The following is a 20302-nucleotide window of genomic DNA, read 5'->3' on the forward strand; positions in this document are numbered from 1 at the left end:
TATCAGGGTGTTTTGAGATACAAATCCCTCTACCAGGGGGCTTTGAGTTTTAAACCCCCTACAAGAGGTTTTTGCAGTTCAATCCCCCTCTGCTATAAAACAAAAACAAACAAAAAATGCAAACAACAATCCCCATATTCCAACAGCACAGTTGAGGAAGATTTTGATTTTAAACCCTCCTCCAAAATTTACGATAAACTCCATCTTCAATATAAAAAAAGCAAATTACACACTCAAAATTCTATGAGCGTAGCCAAAGGGTTTTTGAGTTTTAACCCCCCCCCCCTCCAGTTGGGGTTTGAAGCTAAAAAGTACCTCTTCAATATAAAAAAAAAAAAAAGCAAATTACACACTATAAAATCTATGAGCGTAGCCAAAGGGGTTTTGAGTTTAAATCCCCCTCCTCCAGATGGCTTTTTCCTTAAAGTTTAAAACCCCTCCAGATGATTTTGAGTTTAAAATTCCCCTACAGAGCGTTTAGAGTTGAAAACCTCTCTCTTCAATATTATTTTAAAGGAAACTACAGTCACCAAATTCTATGATCGTAGCTAAATGGGGTTTTGAATTAAAAAAAAACAAAACAACTCCAGAGATTTCTTAGTTTAAAACCCCTCAACAGATGATTTGACGAAAACACTTTCCTTTTCGATATAAAATCTAAAGCGAATTACAGGCATGTAATTCCAAGAGCGTAGTCAAGAAAGGTTACAAATTTCTACCAGTGGCTTGGGCTCCATTAATACAGTGTGAATAGTCTTCTGCCGAAATTAAAAATCATTAAATGTGTCTCAACAAAGATGGCTAAGACAGATTTTAGGAGTCAGTCATAGAGATCGGGTCTAAATCAAAGAAATGTTTTTGAAATAAAACTTTTTTAATAGCAAGATAATGCACTGTAGATACCTCAGAATATGCATTTTGTTGGCTTTCAATACCAGAAATAGTGTTCGGCGGCGGGGCTTCGCCTCGCGCTGGGGGAGCGCTACGAACTCCCCCAGACCCCTTTGCTAGCAAGGGCGGGGAGTCTACAATAAACAATAAACGTCTTCCGAAAGGGTCAGAATGTAATAAAGATTAATTATGTACACACACACAAACACACACACACACACACACACACACACACATATATATATATATATATATATATATATATATATATATATATATATATATATATATATATATATATATATATATATAATATTTTTCCCCAAGGTGGGGGTCGGGGGGAATCCCCCCCAAAACCCTCCCCGAAAAAAAATCCTGGCTACGCCCATGTACAGCAGTAAAGTTCTTCTTTCATTGCTTGCAATCTATTGGGCAGACGATCTAAAGGTCCTCTGTTTCTGTGTCCCTTGAGGTCAACCTAAAAATCACAAAATTCACAAAATCAGAGTATCTTCAAGGATTTGAGTCCGAGACTTCTCAATTTAGAAACCCATGCGCTTTACCACAACGATTCCTTAATAAAATATTATATCACGATTACTATCTGATTTTATATGGAGGGTGATACAAAAAGCAGACGAGAATAGTGTACTTTAGTGCGTGCCCACTGTATGATTTAAAAAATAATTATATATTCCATTATAAATGTTATCGCATAAATATTAATAATAAGTTATTTATTATCTGTGACAAAAATTCTACAGGGAGAGTCTATTTTACCTGTGCAAAGTAAGCCAGATACACCAGAAGAAATAGAGGCATTTCTTCGAAGCCTAAAAAAAGGTACATAATTAGACATAAGCTAAATAAACAGATATTAATTACCTCAGTGCTGAATGGTATGTCTAAGTATAATTGTGGTCTTAAAAAATATTATTCAATTATAATTTGCTCTTGCTTTACACAGGAGCTTGAGCTGTATTTATACATTCCCAGATACAAATATCTAAATCTAATATTATATATACATATTATAATGAGAAATTTTGTCTCGCCATGTGTTTATGTAATTAGAATATAGAATTACTTATTCTTTAGCTACACCACATTATTGTACCAACAGTTTACAAGAAACGTTTACTTAGAAAAAGACAACAAAAAAAAAACTTGCAATACATGACACAATATGCACTCTTTACCCGTCTTTAAGCGAGAATGAATAGGGTATGCAGGTGTGATAGTTGATCGGCCACTGACAGGATACATTTGAGCCCGGTCACAACGATGATCTGATGTGCTAGATTTCTATGGAATCCAAATCACTGCGTTACTGATGTGAATGATTATTGTGATGCCGGAGATACTATGTCAAAGTATAAACTCAAAACTGAAATCGTCTTTACATAAAAACAAAACTTTAATTCTGGAACTAAAAATCACTTTAATAATATAATAATTATAAGACTTGTCTTCGAGTCTAAAGATTAACGAGGAATGCAGTATTTCCCGTGGCTACGCAGCCCAAGCTGTAACCTACATATTTTGCCACATACAGGGCAAGCATAACCATTGTCCGCCGGAGGTCGAATAAGATTTTCTTTTCGTCGTCTGCGTCTGTCCTCGGAGGCGGAATTTCCCTTGGTCTCAAATGTGTATCCCACTGCCCTTATGAGCGACCTCCAGCTCTCTCGTTCTGAGGCCGAATTTGGCGCCTAAACTGGCCTTTACCGCGTTTTCGTGGGGCACCTATGTTACCTCGACCACCCTTTAGCTCGCCAAAATAATATATATATATATATGGCTCCTTCTGTTTCGGAAGACGATGGAAGCGCCATGATGAGTCACTGGCTTTGGTTACGTCTTGAGATGGAGCAGAATCTGGAGTGACTGATCAAGCTAATTCTGGAGCGGCAGAGTTTGCCACAATTCGTGCATGTATATGCATCTGTCCTAGGGCTAGTTGACATGGAGGCTTTCTTTTTCTTTCTCTTGGCTGAGGCAGCTTCGTTTCTTTTGCATTCGGCTGAGTTCGTACCATCACGTAGAGCCTGTCTCCATGCTGTCAGGTCTTGGGCTATCTCCTCCCACATACATTGGTCGACTACCTTTCAGCTCGCCTAAATAATTTACACACTACATAAATGTACAATACAATTTAATTTAAATCCTTTTACTTTAGTCGTCGCTCTCTTCTAACTGAATATTCAAATCTTTAAATACCTCTTTCTGGTCCCCATTTCTGGTCACGTCCAAACTATTTTTTTTTTAAACTTATGAATAAAAAACATCATCGCTTTAAATAAACTTGTCATAACTTGTCATAACTTGTCATTACTTGTCATAACTTGTCATTACTTGTCATAACTTGTCATAACTTGTCATTACTTGTCATTACTTGTCATAACTTGTCATTACTTGTCATTACTTGTCATTACTTGTCATTACTTGTCATAACTTGTCATAACTTGTCATTACTTGTCATAACTTGTCATTACTTGTCATTACTTGTCATTACTTACCATAACTTGTCATTACTTGTCATAACTTGTCATTACTTGTCATAGCTTGTCATAACTTGTCATTACTTGTCATTACTTGTCATTACTTGTCATAACTTGTCATAACTTGTCATTACTTGTCATTACTTGTCAACAGCATACAACCTTGACCTTGCGCTAGAATGTATTCAATCATAGCAAGGGTTTTAAGCTGTAAGCTACGTAACAGACACGTTCCTATGTCAACAGAAAGTTTTGAGTTACTTGTAGGGGCATTGCAGAATTCCATAATCCATTAAAGTAATTTTTTGTTTTGTAATAATTTTCTTTTGCTGAACTCTAGTCTCCAACCCGCATTTTTAATTTGTCACCTTTTTTTTTAAAATACAGATATGTCAATGACTCACATTTTTTAGTACGCCTCGGTCGTTATTGGATTATTTCACAAAATCAACAAATACAGTCAGGTTTTCTGTAAGTACATAATGGTGTAGTCTCTTTTTTTTTTTTTCAAAGCTTATATCATCTCCCCATGTACACATTTTGTACACATCAATTCTCCACTTTCTCCAGTGTTTCTCTAATACAGTCTAAACTTTGTATTCATCGTCACTCACAAAGCATGAAGCAACTTCTAACAAAATATCCATGTAAATTAATTTATTATTGGTAATAAATACATTTCGGTTTGATACAGAAAAAAGGGAAATCAATCTTACAGTATTGAGAGATATGGCCGTAATGTACAGTTCGTTACCTTATATAGACCTTGTATTTTATAAATGATTGTGCTTATTTATTATTTTTGTATTTTCCTTCTTTTCTTTTCTTTTTTTTCTTGTCACTTTGTTGTTGTTTTTTTAAGGAAAAAAAGTTTGCAAATGTACGTTTGGAATTTCACAAAACGGCAAAATAATACCAAAAAATTTTGTTCCCTATAGAGGTGCGTTATACAGAATGTTGTCTAGTGACTGTACTACATTAATAATTAATAACTCTTAATAAAATGGGTTGTTATTAAGGACCTGCCATAAGTTCAAGCCAACAATAGATTTGTTATATTAAAAAATATAAAAATCAGACACATTTTATTATTTCTTGTAATAGTTGACATGAACTTTTAAAAAAATTTTAATTTTTAAAAGTTCTTAAAAAGTTTAAGTACCAAATTATTTTAAGGATTTTATATCATTTTATTTATTTATTTTGTTTGTTTTTAATTTTTTAAGTATTTTTTTTTATTTCACTGACACAACAGTATATTCTTACGGGAGATAATAAACTCTTGGCAGTCTGGTTTTCGTTTCGGAAATTAGTAATTAATGCCCTTCAATTTGTTGGTCGTCGTAGAACGAGAAGGTCAATACTGGGATCTTTTCTTTCGGGATCTTAAGGGCCCTCTTAGACCTCCCAGCTCTAATGGGTACCTGACATTAGATGGGGAAAGTAATGGCGGTTGGACGTTGTGCGGGCCACATGACACCGTCGTTAATCGTTGGCCTCAAAGACAGATAGTCTTCACATCATCTGTCCCATAGATTACAAGGTCTGAAAGGGAAACTCAACAACTTACATAACATCTTACATAACAACTTACAACGAGACCAATCGTCAGAGAAGGGCTGAACACTGACCTGCACCGTTGCAACCTGTGGGTTGTTTAGACCAAAACTCGTTGCCACGACACAGGTCAGTACGACTTTGCAACGAGCTATTGGTCTCCACTGCACACAGGTTATGACGTTGCAGGTTAGTGTCCTATAACGAATGGTCTGACATTCATTGACATCCTGTAAAAGATTTGGGAAAGGGGTCATACCAAGTCTTCTTTTAGTCAGCTTTTTGCTGCTGAGCTGTAAGGTTTTTTGTAGCCTGTGCCCACGGGAAGACTGGACGTGGAAACCTTTCTTTTCTTAAAGAAATGTCTCAAACTTCTTAGCCTAACAGTATAGATTATTTTAAATGCGTTTCGCTAACTCTGGATGTCAAATCTTTTTGTTGTGTGCAGCCATTGAAACAGTCTGTCCATAATTAGAGTTGAATAGTGCGTAATACAGTTCCAGTGCAGGGACAGTGTTATAAAAACTATTTTGGATGTGATTGCGAAGGAATCTATATATATATAATTCTCTTCGTCTCCCAACCATGCGGGACACCACGCAAACGTCATGGAAAGATAACTCTTTTATTTCTGCAAGTTGGACTAGAGTTACTCCACGTAACTTTCGAGAGCACGGCTCAGACAAAAAAAAAAAAGGGGGGGGGGTATAACAAGTAATCTTTCTCTGTACATTATATATTTGACTACATATATGTATGTATTTTTTCAGTTACCATTGAAATTGTTGCATGTTTTTTCTGTAGATTGTTTTGATTTAGCCCCTTCGTTTCCATGGCCACCGCTTCAAATATATTTCTTAGAGTCAACTGGTCTATCAATGTAGACGAAATTTCCTCGTCAAGTAACTGTTTATTTCTATCAGTCGCATATTTCTGGGAAAATGTCATGAACGAAACTGTTGCTCTCGCAGGAAGGCTGTAAGCTTTGTTTGCGAACATTGGGATAACTGTGGCCACGCCTATTCCGTTGTTTTTACTCACAGAAGCAGTCAGACCGTGACCTCCGTGACCCCAGGCCGTAAGGCTGGTTTGTGACGTAGTAGGTCAGCGACCATTGTTTCTGATCGTAACCAGAGCCTGGCTGTGTGTTAGCGCTTAGTCGAAGTGTTGTAAACTGTAACACAGCCAACGTGTAGTTGTCCTGATGACTATACACAAACGTATTATTTAACTAGACTAATCACTGGATCTAGACTTTATGTATTTACTTAATATACACACTAAGTGATTGTGTTAGCATTAGCGCTTAGGCGAAGTGTTGTAAAATGTAACACAAACAACATGTAGTTGTTGTCCTCATAACTATAAACAGACGTATTATTAAAGTAGACAAATTACTAGATCTAGACTTAGATTCTCATTACTATAAACAGACGTATTATTAAACTAGACAAATTACTAGGTCTAGACTTAGATTCTCATAACTATAAACAGACGTATTATTAAACTAGACAAATTACTATGTCTAGACTTAGATTCTCATAACTATAAACAGACGTATTATTAAAGTAGACAAATTACTAGGTCTAGACTTAGATTCTCATAACTATAAACAGACGTATTATTAAAGTAGACAAATTACTAGATCTAGACTTAGATTCTCATTACTATAAACAGACGTATTATTAAACTAGACAAATTACTAGGTCTAGACTTAGATTCTCATAACTATAAACAGACGTATTATTAAACTAGACAAATTACTATGTCTAGACTTAGATTCTCATAACTATAAACAGACGTATTATTAAAGTAGACAAATTACTAGGTCTAGAATTAGATCCTCATAACTATAAACAGACGTATTAAAGTTGATTTACTAGATCAGACTTAGATCCTCATAACTATAAACAGACGTATTATTAAAGTAGACTAATTACTAGGTCTAGACTTTATGTATTTACTTAATATACACACTAAGTGATTGAAGACTGCTTTGTGTGTGTTGTAAACTGAACTGTAGTGTGTTGTAAACTGAACTGTAGTGTGTTGTAAACTGAACTGTAGTGTGTTGTAAACTGAACTGTAGCACACCTGGCTGAATGTTTGCATTAGTGCTTAGGCTAAGTGATATAGTCTGTAACTCATTAACGTGTAGTCATATATGTTATGACTTTTCTATAAACAGTATTACACCTACATATGTTATTAGAATATAAAATTGATCAGTTGCTTTACAACTTAATGTACACACTAATGATAACAAGCATCACAACAGAAATAACACAACATGAAAACAAATGTGTGGTGTTATATAGCAATTTTATTTGCAGACAAAGGATACCACTTTAATGAGTTAAGTTTTTATTGCAATTGCTTAATGAACATATATGGAAAAAAAAAATTTCAATAATTTACAATACACATTTTAAAAATACAATGATTACATATAATGTTAATGTGATTTAAATATATGGATGGCTGCCTGTTCAAGCGGTTTGCTCATATAATGTTAATGTTATTTAAATTATATATTATATTATATATATGGATGGCTGCCTGGTGGAGCATCTTGCGCTCCGGACTGTCGCTTATTACATTTATTGATGGTCCCAAGTTCAAACCCTGGCCGCTCCCATCCCCAGTCATGCAGTCATTAAATTTCTTTAGAACCACATGAACACAATAACCAGCAACATATCTTATCTTATAGATTACACAAGTTACTTCAAAAAACAAGATAATTACCCATAATATAACATCTAACAGTTAGACTTCCAGAGAACCTTTATGATGTTTTGATGAATCATTAAAATTAGGAAAGATAAAAGAAATATTTTCATCTTTTTGATTTATCCCACTGTATCTTAAACCTTTAAATATATGTAGTGTACATGGTCAATAACTTATATAAGCAGGAATCTGCAGGATGTGGGTAGACAATACTTAATTTAGATAGTCCATAAAAAGTGACATGGTCTTCTTATTTAGTCCTGTTTGGTTTAAGTCAATTTAATATATTTATTTCATTGTCATTTTTTGTATTTGTGTACTTAGTGTTTTCTTTAATAGCATTTAAAAACTGTTAGTATTGTTGGTAAACTTTTTTGTAGAATATTGTTCTATGAGTTCTAACAAATTAATAATTTCATAAATGTAGGATACAGTTTTAAGAAGTAGCTTATCACCTTTACCAAATACTTCTGTTTGTTTAAAAAAAAAACATCAAAGAGATGTACCAAGAACAATAGAATATATATATACTACCTTAGCTGGACCAGAACTTTTACAATGTACATAAATCATACACTCCTCTTGACAAAGAACACCCAAAACGAAGACACATTTATATTTCTTACACTATCTTGAAATTCACTGAAATCACTGATATGTTTTTTTTTTACTATTATATCCTTATATGTTTGACATGTTTCGGATGTTCCTTCAGAGTTGACGACAGGGGATGGGAGCGGGCAGGGTTTGAACCAGAGACATCGATAAATCCAAACGACAGTCCAGCGCGCAAACCACAAGACCAGGCAGCCATCCTGCAACTTCCTGAGACTTAACACTTTTTTTAATGCACTCTCTACTCTTTCATGTGTAGTAGCTAGTCCACAATACTTCATCGTCTTCAAAATGTTAACGGCAGATCTGAAAGTTAAATAAAGTTTACTATTAATATTTTTTAGATGAAATGCAAACTGTAAATAAATACTGTATATAATATAATAATATCAAACATTTACTAGAATATCTATTGATAGAATCGTTATTAAATTAATAGATTTACATAGTTCTAGCCTAAAGTAGTATTTACTTCCTAGCAATAGCCTCTTTTTATAGTCTTGTTGATCATCAAAAGCATAAAAAATTTAAATTATTTATAATACTAATATTATATGCTAGATGCTAGTAATAATTATTACTTACTTTAGAGTATTCCTTTATAGTACGGAATCCTTCAATACTGTCCATGATACTTCGTCTTGAAAATGTTAATGGCAGATCTGAAAGTTTACAATTAATTTTTTTGAAATGAAATGCAAACTGTATAAAATATAAAATAAAATGTATATATTAGGCCTATATATAACATCTAACATGTACTAGAATAATTTGGTATATACCGAGGTATAAAATATGACAGATCTAATAGTAACTGTCTAACAGTCTAATAGAATGAGTCTATGTAACTATAGAATACTAGTAATAGACTATGATAGATTATAGATCTGTACTTCTACTGGTTATATATATAATATATATATAATATATATATATCTATATAAAATATATATAGGCTATGTATCTCTATCTATTATTATTATAAATCTATAAGTTACTACCTGTCTATTTGTACTTCTATATAATATACGGACTATACTATGCTATTGGTATATAAACTAGATCTAGACTCTATAAGTATAATTATTGACAGAATCGTTATTAAATGAATAGATTTACAATTAGATCTACATCGTCCTAGCCTAGATTGGCCTAGATCAAGTATTCAATGCCTAGGCTAGGCCTAGATTTCTAGATCTACCCACTTTGACTTTATATAATGATTATCATGTTAATCATCAAAAGCATAAAAGTCAATTATTGATGTATAATGTTAATATGCTGGATCTAGAAATATTTACTTACTTTAGAGTTCTCCTTTAATGGTACGTAGATCTAATCCTTCTACTAAGCCAAAGGTATTACCGCTGGCCATTTTTTCTTTCTAAGCCACCATTCATCATCTTTTGGTAATCGGAAAGCATATCTGCTAGTTACTAGTAGTGCTAGATCTAGATCCTTTACAAAACGAGACATTTGTTCACCATTGTAGATCTAGAGTTTTAATCCATGATGAATATTTTGAAAAGTCTAAATCATATTTAGATGAAGATTCTATTTGTTTCAAAAGAAATCTTTCTGTCTATGTAAACTACACAGCAACACAGTGGACTGAGTGGTTAAGTACACACGCATCAATCAATGACGCATAACCTTGGCCTCTGACCAGTGATGACGTAGGCCGCGACCTGGTCAGAGCTAAGGCTTTCTATGTCGAAGGCGCCGGTCAGACACTCTGCTGGACAATGCTTTGCCTACATGAATACTTCCGGCGTTTATTGTGGCGAGCAGTCGCGTGCCCAAAACCACCTCATTTGGACAACTGTGTCTATCAGAAAGTGTTCACACGTCACTAAATAGCGGTGTATGCTACGCGCGGGTCTACTAGCACATTAAAGTTGACTTCATATTGGTAAAGAGAAGTAACATTTTCATGTTCTTCAATCAACTATTTGATCTTTTTGTTTTGTTTTGTTTTGCAGTACATGTTTTGTTTCAATTGTAAGTCTGTTCCGTGATTCATTATTTTCTTTTTCTTTTTTTTAATCGGGGTTGGGGGGAAGAAGGCTTATATTCGAATAGAATCGGTATCTAAACTTTAACTAAATATTTTGTAAATGATTTAATGGTCACGAGCCAAATTAAACAAATAAATTTGTTTTCAATGTTTCAGTGAATGAGATCTATGATGCGAGGTCATTAGCTGCTGGTGAGTAATATACATAGGACGAAAATATCAGTTGAAACATAAACATTGAATTTTTTTTTCTGAAAAGGTTGATATTAAAGAAAAAAAGAGAAGACCTCTTTGATATAATGGAAAGTTGTTCACAGATGTTACAAATAGACAAGCTTGATACAGCAGAAACTTAAATATTTTAAAATTATTAAAACTCTAGTATATGAGTATCTCTATAAAGATAGAACTGGTGCTTTAAGATTTTAAATACCATTACAAGCTTCTCAGACCTAATGTAGTTTCTGGTTAGAAACAAGAGTGGAAGGAGGAGGGGGAGAATTTTTTTTAAAAGCCCCCCCCCCGGGCCCCCACTTGAGGCGGGCCCCCAAAATGAGTTTTTTTTTTTACATCAAATACTAAATATTACGCAAAATGCAGGGCCTTTGCAGGGGCCCCCAAAGAAGTCAAGCCCCCCAGGCCTCCAAATGATGGAAAATTCCTAGCTACGCCCCTGTGCCTTTGGTTTCGCTCATCCTCAATACGGAGTAGATCATCCAGATGTCTGATCAGACGAAGCTGTCGAATGCTTAAGATAACTTCTAATCTGCATAAACCATCCTACAGTTGAACATAGTTCTATATTTTAAGGTAGACTTGCCAGCGTACGCCCAATATTACTCTCGTACATCTTCAATAGAAACTTTCAAGAAGACTTTCACCTTTACCTTGAGTCCTTCACCTTTACCTTCACCTATCCCTTTGTTGCTGTCTGTTGAACCGTTGGGGCACCACACAAGATCTGTTGACCATCTTTCTCAGTTTGTCTCTCTCTTTTGCATTAGATAGAATTTTTTTCAATGACAGGCAGATCAAGGGCCGGATTTAAGGGAGGGAAGGCTTTCCCGGCACTCCACAAGAAAGGGGCATCCACAAAAAAAATATATCTGAATTTCGATGGGTCCGAAACTTTTTATAACTAAAATATTATTATTAAATTTAAAAAAAAGAAAAGTACTCTAATTCTTTCTTAAAAATAAGGCACATATATGATTATTATTTATAAGTGGGTCCTTATTCAAGCTTTCGAAAATGTGTAGGGACCTCTACAGAAATCCTGCCCTGGGGCCTCCACTTGCTTAAGTCAGGCCCTGGGCCCGTCCATTCTCTTAGGTTGTCTTTCCATCGCTTTCTCTGTCTGCCTCTTCTTCTTTTTCCTGGTACTTTACCCTAAGGACAGTTTTAGTTGGTGTATTTTTGTAGTTAGCAGGTCGTCGTGGGGTCCAATGGCTGTACTAGCCTGCTTTTAATCTCTTCGTTTGCGATTTGATCTTTGAAAGTGATACCTAGGATCTTCCTGTAGCATCTCGATTCCATTGATAGGATTCTTCTCTCTAGTTCTGTAGTCAGCGGTCCAAGATTCGCAAGCATATTACTATGTGGCCATGATCAGCCAGCGAATCAGCCTGATTTTAGTGACAAGGTCTAAGGCTTTGTATTTCCATATTGTTTTGAGATTTACAGATGCTGCTGTGGACTGTGGTCAACAGTTCTGGCCCGGTTTCCTCATCCGAGACAACAGCTCCAAAGTATTTGAAACTATTGACACTTTGTCAGCGTTTCACTTACAATACTGTCCTTTTTATGGCCCCGTTGAAAATTGGTCAAAATTGCACAATCTCATTTTCTAAAAGCTCTACTATGACGGCAAAGCATCTTCTCGTTGAACAGATGATTTTACTCAAGGCACGGTTAGGTTTGGTCTGTTGCAGATTTGTCTGTTTTTTTGGCTATAGATATTCGCTGATGATTGCAAGAGTTTAGCGTTGATACTGAGACACGCGTGGATGGGTTGGTGATAGGGGTAAGTAGGAAGTCGGATGTGTGTGTGTGTGTGTGTGTGTGTGTGAAGATGTCTAGTGAGCCACTAATTATATATAATTATTATTTTTATATTTCATAGCTACGAGCATGGACTTGTCAAAGAAACTGAACAATCAGGTTTTTATTTTGGAACAGTTGTCAGCTTGATATAGCGTTTTACTAAGTAAGTCTGAAAACATAGGTCAGGATGCTTTAATTGTTTTTATAATAACTACTTACAATTGACTGTCAAAACAAAACAAGCTAAACATTAGACTTTATAAAATATAAAATATATTTAGATTTCTCTGACATTTATATATATGACAGAAGACTTTAAATAACTAGTTTTTTTTAGTGTATAGAAAGTTAATTTGAATAGTATGTTAAAAGCTATGCGTTTATTTTTTATGCAATTTTGAACATAATAAAGTGATATGTCTAAATTCTTTAAACTTTAAAACAAAGTACGTTTCAATAAATAGTTGAATTTTCAATATCGCAACCTTGACATTGGCTAGTTTGTCGAAGAATTTTAAAATCTCTTACAATTCCCATTTTATATATGCTTTTTTTTGGGAGGGAGGGGGGGAATACCGTCTATCGTCCCCTATGTCAGAATATACCTACCTTACTGCATCCACGACTACGAAACTTTCAATCATACTGTCCTAAAATGCCGAAATTTAAGGAATTCATTCCTGATAGACTCTACTAACACAACAGACCAGTTGAGCCAATACTCTTTTTGATAATGCAACTGAGAAGATCAGAATGTCAGTTTTCTTTTCACAACTTCAAATAAGCATTTCAACTTTTCCACATATCGCTTGTTCTTCTTTGACCATTTTAATGTATAATATTGCTGAAAGAACATGAGCAGGTTTCTTCTTAAAAATCATCAAGTGAATCCTACTAGTTTTTTTTTTACAAAGCTTATATCAACCTTGTCTGTATGTATGTATGCCTAGTGACACGTTTGTACACGTTATTTTGCACAATTATTCCCTTTACCTGAAACATAAGAATAAATGTAAAAAAAAATAAAACAATTAGTTAATTAACTATTGGTAATGAATTATTTTGTTTGGTATCTCCAAGAGAAACAAATTGTATCTGACTGAAGTAGTGGTATACGTTGAATTAGTCCCTTATAATGGTCTCAACTTCAAATTAACTTTGAAACAAACAATATCTAACTATACAATCTTCTATAGTTATAAATACGTCACCAGCAGAGTGGTTAGTGTGTCAGCTTGAGGAGGTTTGAGAACGGAGTTCGAATTCAGGCCGCTCCCAATTTTTTTTTTTTGTTGTAAATTCTTTTAGAAACCAATTACTTTAAAATCAACCCAGATAAACCGTTCTCTTCCCCTCCCCCATTCCCCAGTATCTTAACAAATCCCGATAATTTATGGGTCATCTCGTATTTACAAATCTATACGCATGAAACGGCGCTAAACAAAAAAACAAAAAAACAATTGGTATAAATATTTCTAGTCACACAGATTTCTTGTTGTTATTACAAATTGAATGACATGACTGATCCAAACTAATTGACACAATTACACTTCTCATAAATTTTTTTTTCAAAAAGTATTTTTTTTATGTTGTTCTCGTTAGTCTCTCTTTTAACTCTTTCTGTCTCTTCCTCACTGTCTTTCTTTCTCTCAATGTCCCTCTCTTCCTTTCTTTCGTAAGAGTCTTAATCTCGCTTCCACCCTCAGTCTCTTCTTCTACCTCGTTTTACCATTGCTGTACTCTACGATCAGCATCAGTCTACATCTATCTATCCTTATTCCCAGGGCCGGTCTTAACAATAGCGGGGCCCTATGCGAAACTGATTACGCGGGGCCTAATCTGGGTGGGAATAAAGATAATAAGTGAAAATTAAGATTTTGTATTAGAAAAAAAAAATCGACTTTACTAAGTACAAAATTGCGATCAAATTAACTTTACTTTACGAACCTTGCAGCCTAGGGCATATTTATTTGCCAGTAATTATAAAAGTAAATAAAGTATTGTAGCTTCCGATAAAGGTGAAAATTCACCCGATTATTACATTTTATTATTTGAAAGCTGACAATGCCTTTTTCTTTTATCGCGTGTTATGATTGGCGTTTTCCGCAATAAATGACGCCCACAAATGACAATTTTGTATATTTTTCAGGAGACTTTTATGAGTTTTCAGGAGATTTTAATAAATTCAGGAGATTTCCGGGAATTTTTCGTATCTATTTTGCATATTAATAATTACAGATATGAGCGAGGCCTATGAAATCGCGGGGCCCAATGCGACCGCATAGGCTGCAGTGGCCTAAGACCCTGCTTATTCCTCCTATTTTATCTTGATCATAGTTTAAAGTCATTTTAAACTAATTCAAATGTTTCATTGACTCTGATATTTGATTTAGAATCTAAAGATGACGACAAAATCAATTCACTGGTGTTCCCTTCTTTGCACGATGTATTACTTAGAATTGCAAGTCTGTCAAGAGAGATTGTAAGTAAGTGGATTCACCAAATGTCTTTTTTTTAAATTAAGGTATTGTTAAGGAAACTCTGACATCTGCCGGCTCCAGAAGGAGGATTTGACGTGGGGCTTGCGACCCCAGCCTGTAAATTCTCCATTGCGACAGAAACGGCAAACTTTAACAGATCTTTGTAGAGACTGCTTACCGCCCTATCGGTCGAACGGAAGGATGTAAGTCTGAGTATAAGAATGTTAAGGAGGCACAGTAACTTACATTAGTTGGGGAAAAGTAAAGGCGGTTGTGCTGACCACATGACACCCTCGTTAACACTGGGCCATACATCAACTGACCAATAGATTGCCAGTTGTTAAAGAAATTCTTACTATAGATCATTATATCTATTTTTCTGTTAGGATACGATTTAATATAAATTAAAAACTTTTTAAAAAGTAACAATAAAGGAAATACAATAAAGCGATAAACCACTGATTTCAGTTTCGAGCGTTTCAAAAAACTAAATCTAGTTCCCGTATTGTTCTTTTGGTGGGGAGAAACGTCTGTCCGTAGAGTCTGTTTTCGCTACAGTTTTCACTGTTTCCCCGTTTTAACGGTCCTTAAGTACATACAAGTACTAATCAGATGGATATTGCAGTAAGGGTGTCGTTATGAAAGGTCCGTGACTTAGCGGTATCGCTAGATCTAAGTTATTCTTTGCTTCAGGTTGCCAGGCTTGGGGCTACGGTGAAATGTGTAGTTTTGAGCCCGCCCTTGAAGCTGTAACTGACCCTTGACTAGTTTCAGCCTTGCAGCTAGCTTCAGATTGTAGTATTTGAAGCTACCGAGACGTGTAGCGGAAATTGAGAGTGCGTGCGTAAGGTGTGTTCATCTGAGCCTTGCAGTGAACCACGATTCCGGGAAAAAAAAAAGTTTCTTAATACGTAGACTTCTTTCTTAAAAGATAAAATATCAACGCATATGTAAACCTTTGACTAATTAAACATGTGTAAATAACTATCTCCACTTTGGAATGTTAACTCTTTGAGCGAGCGTTCTTCATCTTATCTTATTACTTCAAAGAGAAGATAATTACTTTCTACGCATGTCCATGTATCACTATAGTCATGCACGTTAGTCAGTAGTCAGTAATCTTAAAATCTGCGAAGTTTTTGGTTTGCCTGGCTGATTCAGGCAATCCATTCCATGTTCTTATAGCACTAGGGAAGAAGGAGAACTTGTACAAGTTTGTCGTAGTATTGGGGATAAGTTATGTGCTGATTATTTTATTAGGTTTTGATTTGGTATCTGTAAATAATGGTTCAGTATTTTATGTATTACTGATACTTAACTTTTAAGTCTTTTATTGTAAAAGGCCTCTAAATTTAGTATAATACCGATGGTGCTACTCTAATCAAACGTTACTAATCATTTGTTATACATCTCGAGACTCTATTTTGCGACTGGTCTAAGTTTCTTTATATTTAATAAAGAGTGACTTAGCAGGTCATTATTAGTTCCTTCTAAATACTAAGGAAGTTATTTGGACACTTTAAAATGACACTTTTTGTTTATCTAAAGCAAGACGTATAAGGGAAAGGAAAGCTATGTCACTACAACGACCGACAGTATTTTGTTTGATTCAGTGCTCAAGATTCCCAGACATCGTTCAGATGAAGACATTTGTCCATTCGTTTGTCCGTCCGATGAAAGCGCCTTCGAATTTCCATGCTGCAGTAGATGGTGGAAGTAGATGATGCTTATTTCTGTGCAGGGCCGGGTTTGCGACAATACAAGACTGTTCAAATATGCCAATCAACTATGAAATAAATAAGAAAAAAAATGAGATTATATGTAAAAGTACTCACAAATATGACACGACTTTACGTTTATTAAATTTGTTATGTGGTTTAAGATAGAAAAATATAGAGTGCGAATCTTAGAGAGAAAGTGGAGATGAATTGGTAACACCCATAGAAAAGATACCAACAATAGAGGTAGACAGGCCATAGAGTGGAACCTCCAGGGAACAAGACGTACATAAAGACCAAAAAGAACATGGCGACGCAGTATACTAGAGAAAGCCGAGCAGACAGGAAAGAGCTGGGAAGCCATTACAAAAATAGCAAAAGACTGGAGAGTGGCATGTTTTTACTGAAGCCCTATGTTCCACGAGGAACTCAAAGGAAATATGACGATGAAAATTAATATAGAAGAGAAAGGAAGAGCCTTTACAAAAATCTTGCCCGGTCCTTCACTTACCAGAATCTGGCATGGTTTTTGTGTTTTTGTTAAGGGTGGAGAATCAAAGGAGTCTCATACCTGAGTTTGACGTACTAAGCGGTGCGATTTTTAGTGTGTTTAAAAATATTATATCAAATTATATATATATATATATATATATATATATATATATATATATATATATATATATATACATACATATATATATATATATATATATATATATATATATATATATATATATATATATATATATATAGTTCGTCCATCGTGGTTCGATGATGACCACTTTGTCATCCAAGGGGGCTGAGGGCTTTGCACTGTGGTTTTATGCCACATGTAAATAATGTAAAAACATTTCTCGGATATTGACGCAAATCTATGAAACAAAGCCATTTCCTGTTTTTTAAACCAAACTTTGGTGTTAGGAAGTTCTTTATTTTAAAAATACGGAATATAATATTAATGATAATTAGATTTTAGCGACGTTTTTGCTAGAAAAAAAATTGTAGTGTAATATAGAAGTTTGATTTTAAGCTATTTTATAGAAATACATTTTGTTTTTAAAATTCCGTAACAACTTATTTTCGATTAAGTGTTAATTGCGACGTTATAGCAAAATAAAATTTAAAAAATTAATATATTATAAGAGCAAATTTAAAGTTATTGGGTATTCGTAATGTGTTCATAAAAAAAATACGGAAAATTAATTAAATTTTGGCGACGATTGGTAAGAAATTTAAAGTAATATAGGTCAATTTCTTATTAACAAAGTCAGGAATGTATTCTTAAAAGTAATTTGTGATGTTTTAGCAAAAAAATAATTAAATTAAAAATTAAAAAATCCAAACAGTGATTTTTAACAATAGTATGTTGTATTTTTTCCCATTCTTAAACTTTAAACATCCTATTTTCGATGTTTTTTGTAAATTAGTCATTTAACATAAATCCGGAACAATTTGATATCGAAAATTAAACTATATTTACGTGTTGGTGTTGTTTAAAATTACTAACTGTGGAGAAACAAGTGCCTTTAATTGTAAAGTATTTAACAGTGACATATGTACAATGCTAACATTATATACAAGCGACTCCACTAGATGTTCTTTCCTTACCTTCGTTTACAACAACTTCCTGCAAGTCCCCTAACTCTCAGGTCTACAACACTTAACCGTGTGTCACGGTTGACCACGCATAGTAACCGTGTCACAACAGTAACTTATTAATTATTATTAATTTTTAATATAAATCAATAATGTGATTTCAAACAATCATTTCACACAATTTTTTTTAAACTATATCCGGAACAACTTTATAGTAATGAAATATAAGTCAGTAAAGAGATTTTTTTTTTAAAGTTTATATGCTATTTATTATAAAAATACTGAACAACTTGCTACTGATCATGAGGTTTTGCAATGCTTAAGTAAGAAAATTAAATGTGATTTAAGATAGAAGAGCAATACCAAGCATTCTTTGGTATTAATTATTATTTTTTTACTAAAAGACCAGGATTAACCTATTATAGATACCCAAAACTATTGCAATGTTTCGGGAAAAAAAATTAAAAGTAAAGTCATATTTTCACTAGCCCACCCGACATCACTCTCTATTTAACCTGACGGACAGACAGACTGACAGACAGAACGACAAACTTAAGTGGGTACACTAAACAAAACTAAATCAAATCTCATTATTTAGACCCTTTTGAAGTTCCAATATTAGAACTGTGAAAAGCGGTCATCATTACCCAAAATGAAAGTAACTTTTAGAGGGTCCATTTTAAAAGATGTGCGCAACAGTTACATACAAAAGGCTATCTTAGTCTTTATATACAAGCATAAATGTTTTCTTTTAATTTTATCATTTAGTTGACAAGAAAAAAAATACATTTAACTAATATTTATATTTGTTGTGAACATTTCTTGTACATTTTATATATATATTTGACTTATTATCGCGTGAACTGCTGTGCATCGCAATCTCCAACAAACACAAAACTAAATGATTTTTTTTTTAAGTAAATGTTTTTTCTTGTGGCTTTAAATAAGAGATTGACCCTTTAAAAAACAATTAGATCAATTAGATACTCCTTATAAGACATCAATTAGGCAAGATTCACATCTAACTTCATATTCACGTTCACCTATCCCTTGGCCTTGCTGGACCTTTGGGGCACCACACATAATCTGTCAACATTCTTTCTTCATTCTTCTCTGACATTTGCCTTTGATAGAATTTCATTATGATATTCTTTCTAAAAATATTAAAACCTGCCTTTTTACCTGCCTGGGTGGACAACCTCTGATATAATTTAATACTGATAATCTTCTGAAAATATTGAAACCTGCCCTTTTTCCTGCCTGGGTGGACCACTTCGGGGGCCGATTTTGAGTTTGTGTTGTATCCACACAAACTGTCTTTGTAACCTTGTTTAAAATTGACTTTTTATGCGCGAATACCGTATAGTAGCTTAACGGCCGCGTCAAAAATGGGTATTAAACTAGTTCCCTCAAAATTTTTAAATAATCAGTTTTTATTTATTTTTTGGTTAGGGCCCTCATCAGGATAAAAGCCGCTTATTTTTTGTGCGTTTTGTCTGTTGGTCGCTCAGTCCGTAACGTTTATATAAAAAAAAACACACTAAAAGCTATTGGAAATCTGATTTAACTTTTAATGTTCCTTCCAAGCATTACAATAAATTTAAGTGTCTATAATAGATTGTTCCAAATGTTTTTGTAAAGAAAAAAACCATGCCAACGAATATATGTTTGCTCTTCTAACTTATATTACATTTAATTCCATGCTTAAACGTTGCAAAAACACATGACGATTTCTATTTATTTTTGTTTCTTGTTTTTTTTTTTCTTATATTATTTATTGTTCAAACAGAATCATCACGCCAGAGATTATATGAATGACTTGATAAGACACTGAAGAAACCCATTGTGACTTAATGGAGTTAATTCTTTAAATGAAATGCTAAAATTACTCTATGGGCCCTCGACAACTTGTTCCTATTAGTGAAGGCATTTTGTAGTCTAACAAGGCCGTGTGTGATAGGGAGGATTTTTTCCCTGAAACGTCATATGGAATGAATTCTTCAAATGAAATGTTAAAAGAACTGGGTGCATTAATGTTTATTAAACCTCGTCATATTTCTCGTAATAAAAAAAACATACTAGCTAGATTTAGATCTAATCTAGATTTTTTTTCACTAGATCTAGATTTTCTTGACACTAGAGCTAGATTTT

General features: G+C 34.0%; 2 long non-coding RNA genes across 2 annotated transcripts; one reads left to right on the forward strand and one right to left on the reverse strand.

The window, feature by feature from the left end:
• The first annotated feature begins 1574 nt into the window (after positions 1 to 1574).
• Positions 1575 to 16613, forward strand: LOC106079452 (uncharacterized). Its single transcript, XR_008775473.1, has 6 exons — positions 1575 to 1734; positions 3780 to 3863; positions 10471 to 10506; positions 12437 to 12520; positions 14751 to 14843; positions 16386 to 16613. It is a non-coding gene; the product is annotated as an uncharacterized LOC106079452 (long non-coding RNA).
• Positions 7545 to 10076, reverse strand: LOC129923509 (uncharacterized). The gene is made up of 3 exons (XR_008775474.1): positions 9603 to 10076; positions 8883 to 8959; positions 7545 to 8603 (listed from the first exon to the last, which is right to left on the reverse strand). It is a non-coding gene; the product is annotated as an uncharacterized LOC129923509 (long non-coding RNA).
• Positions 16614 to 20302: the final 3689 nt, after the last annotated feature.

This window comes from Biomphalaria glabrata, chromosome 16, assembly GCF_947242115.1.
Source record: "Biomphalaria glabrata chromosome 16, xgBioGlab47.1, whole genome shotgun sequence".
Classification (NCBI taxonomy): Eukaryota; Metazoa; Mollusca; class Gastropoda; family Planorbidae; genus Biomphalaria; species Biomphalaria glabrata.